The sequence below is a fragment of the Pteropus medius genome, unplaced genomic scaffold (genome assembly GCF_902729225.1).
Source record: "Pteropus medius unplaced genomic scaffold, Ma_sr-lr_union100, whole genome shotgun sequence".
Classification (NCBI taxonomy): Eukaryota; Metazoa; Chordata; class Mammalia; order Chiroptera; family Pteropodidae; genus Pteropus; species Pteropus medius.
In genome coordinates, this window is record NW_024352004.1 from 2,408,418 (window position 1) to 2,411,965 (window position 3,548).

Genomic DNA, 3,548 nt, shown 5'->3' on the forward strand with positions numbered 1-3,548 from the left:
TGGGCAGAAAAAAACATTTGAAGAAATAATGGCTAAAAAATTCTTACATTTGGTGAAAAATAAACCTCTTATGTATCCGAGAGTCTCACCAACTCCAAACAGGATAAATACAAAGAAAACAGCACCTGTTCACCTTATAGTGAAGCTGCTGAAAAACCAAAGATAATGAAAAAACTTAAAAGCAGAGATAGGGACAACTTGAGCAACAAAATAAATAATGATAATAATAGATTATGACTCGGAGAATGAAGTAAATATCCATGAATTCATACTGATATAAATAAATAACTGAATTTTTAAAATGAGAGAGAAGGGGCAGCTCTTCCTTACCATGGAATACCAAGTAATAGCTGTGGAAGGAAAAGGGAAATAGAAAATCACATTTATTCAAACACCATGGTAATTGATTTCAGTCAAGAACCATTGACGGATGCTAAAATTAGTGGATAAAACATGAAGAGAAACAGGATATTTGCACAGAATTAAAGTATCTTCCTATAAAATACTTATTAATTACGGAGAAAAATAGTAACTTTATAGCAAAGAAACCTGGCAGATACCACCTTACCCACATGATCAAAGTTAAAGTGGTAAATAATAAGACATATTGTCATCAAGTGTCTCCTGATACCGTTTACTGACGAGGCACATCATTTTTGCGATATTCTTGTCCAGAATGTCTCAAAGTAATCATGAGAAAGCATCAGACAAACCCAAAGTGAAGGACAAAATAACTGACCCAGACTCTTCAAAAGTGTGAAGGCGATGAAAGGAAAGAAAGACTGAGAAAATGTCACGGATCGAAGGAGACGTGATGACAACGCAGTGCGGAGTCCTGGACTGGATGGATCCTGGAACTGGAAAAAGGACATTAATGGGCAAAATTGGCAAAATTCAAATATTGAAGGTAGATTAGTTAATAGTATTGTATCAACATTAGTTTCCTGTGTTTGATAATTATGGATGGTAATATAAAAAGTAAAAGTTAGGGGAAACTGAGTGAATGATAAAAGGTGATTCTCTTTAGTATTTTGCAACTTTTCCATAAATATAATTTTCCATAACTATAAATATAATTTCAAAATAAAAGATTAAAAAGGAAAAAAAAAAAACCAGAGGGAAAAGAGAGGGGAACAAGAATGTAAGTGATAGCTGACTTCTTCTTCTTTTTTAAAAATTAATTAATTAATTTTTTCATGGTGACATTGGTTAACAAAATCCAAGAAATTTCATCTGTACATTTTAACAGTGAGGCATATATATATTTACATTGTGCGTTCGCCTCCCATAGTTAGATTTCTTTCTGTCACCACGTATTTGACCCCCTTTACCCCATCTACCTCCCCCTTCCCTCTCCCCGCTACCCTCCGGTAACCACTAGTCTATTGTCTGTGTTCATGAGTCTCTGTTTGTTTGTCCTGTTCATTTGTTGCTTTTAGGTTTATATCCCACATATAAGTGATATCGTGTGATTTTCAACTATTTTTGTCTGGCTTATTTTGCTTAGCAGGATTATCTTGAGGTCTATCCACGTTGTTGCAAATGGCAGTATTTTATCTCTTCTTATAGCTGAATAATATTCCATTGTATATATGTACCACAGCTTCTTTAGCCAATCATCTCTCGTAGGACACTGACTTCTAATCAGAAATAATGGAGGCTGGGGTGAGGGTGGCGGGTGGGCGAGCATGCCTCCTTGACATTTTGTTTGAGCTATAGATTTAGTGGGGCTATGTCCTGTCTTAAGTTGCTTTAATGCATTGTATTAGGTCTTCAAACAGAATAAAGGTGGTTTTGAAATGTAACCACAACAAAAGAAACAGTAGAGGCCAGAAAACCATGCAACCACATCTTTAATGTACTAAAAGGAAAAACCTGTCAACCTAGAAATCATATCTAAGAAATATCATTAAAAATGAGGGTGAAACAGTCTACGGCCATGCCACCCTGAACAAGCCCAATCCCGTCTGATCTTGGAAGCTAAGCAGGGTTGGGCCTGGTTAGTACTTGGATGGGAGACCACCTAGGAAGACCAGGTGCTGTAGGAGTAAAAAACAAACAAACAAGCAAACAAATAAATAAATAAGGGATTATAAGATGACAAGGTTCTTGCAATCTGTGAGGTCAACCAAGGGTTGCCTAGCCTAAAATTATTAAGTAATTGATTAAAATAAATACATAAAAATGAAGGTGAAACAAAGATGGTTGAACATATTTGTCAGCAGACCTTCGTTACAAGGTTTTCTATAGTAAGTTCTTGAGGGTGAAGGGAAATGATATCAGATGGAAACTCAGAACTAGAGGACGGGAGGAAGAAATGGTAAATATGTGGGTAAATTTAAAAGGTTATGTTTGTTCTGTTTGTCCTCTTATTTAATTTATTTGAGGCAACCGTTTAAAGCAAAAATAAAAATATATTGCGAGTAATATATTTGGAAGTAAACTATATTGCGAGTAATGTATTTGGAAGTAAAATATATGATAGTAATAGCATAAAGGATGGGGTTGTGTTAATGGAATTATACTGTTATAAGGTTCATACCTTTAATGGTTACATGAAATGCTATAATACTAATTCTAGGTAGACTATGTATGGTAAGTTCAGGATGTGTACTGTAGTTCCTATAAAAACATACAGGTGTGCGCACACACGCACACCACAAAGCAGAGGTGTAGCTAAAAAGTCAGTAGAAGAAGAAAAAGATTATCCCAAAAGGCAGAAAAGAAGAAATGGAGAAACCAAAAAGATGGAACAAATAACAAGATGATAGACACAAATGCAGCCATCAATTATCATACTAAATGTAAATGGATATGTAAATGAACTAGCCCCTTTCCCTTCCCTAGACTGGGAGTTTGGCAAGGATTCACTTGCATGGTTGTTGAGGCTGGGAACAGAGCTGTGAACTTGCCTGCACGTTCACCAGGGCTTGGGCTAGCCTGGGGACTTGTACAGTGTGTTTGCTGGGCTGGTGCCGACACCAAGTGGTTGGTGCCAGCTGAGCTAGGCTGAGGAGACACCTAGGTGGTTGGGAGACTGTGTGTGTGTGTGTGTGTGTGTGTGTGTGCTGTGAGGTGCGTGTGTGTGTGTGTGCGTGTGTGTGTGTGTGTGTGTAATAATCAAATAAGTAAGTATCTAGGCAGAGATGGAACCAGGCCGTGTGAAATAGATTTTGCTCCAGGGCAATGACAATGCTGTTGAAATGGCTTCTCTGCCAGCCAGGGGAGGTATACAGAGCTGGAGTCTCAAAGTCCAGGTCAGGAAGTCCAGCTACTCTTTGTGGGCTGGCTCTTCCCCACTTTGCAAATTGCTAGTGACAGTTCTGCTGCCGTGTGCTACCGCACTATGTGTATCCTAGTGTTTGAAAGGTCTGAGGAGAGGGAACATCAGACAAAATTACATGGAAGAGATGACATCTGAGATGTTTTGAAAGATAAGTGGAATTTTCCAGGTGGAAAAGGGAAGGAAGATCAATCAGACAGAAAGGCATGAGTGTTTGGGAATGCTAAATATCTTCTCGGGAGACGAAGCAGAGAGTTGAGTCAGG

The 3,548-nt window shown here is 38.0% G+C and overlaps 1 non-coding gene across 1 annotated transcript; it reads left to right on the forward strand.

The window, feature by feature from the left end:
* The first annotated feature begins 1,929 nt into the window (after positions 1 to 1,929).
* On the forward strand, positions 1,930 to 2,048 carry LOC120589289 (5S ribosomal RNA). Its single transcript, XR_005649439.1, has one exon. It is a non-coding gene; the product is annotated as a 5S ribosomal RNA (ribosomal RNA).
* The last annotated feature ends 1,500 nt before the right edge of the window (positions 2,049 to 3,548 follow it).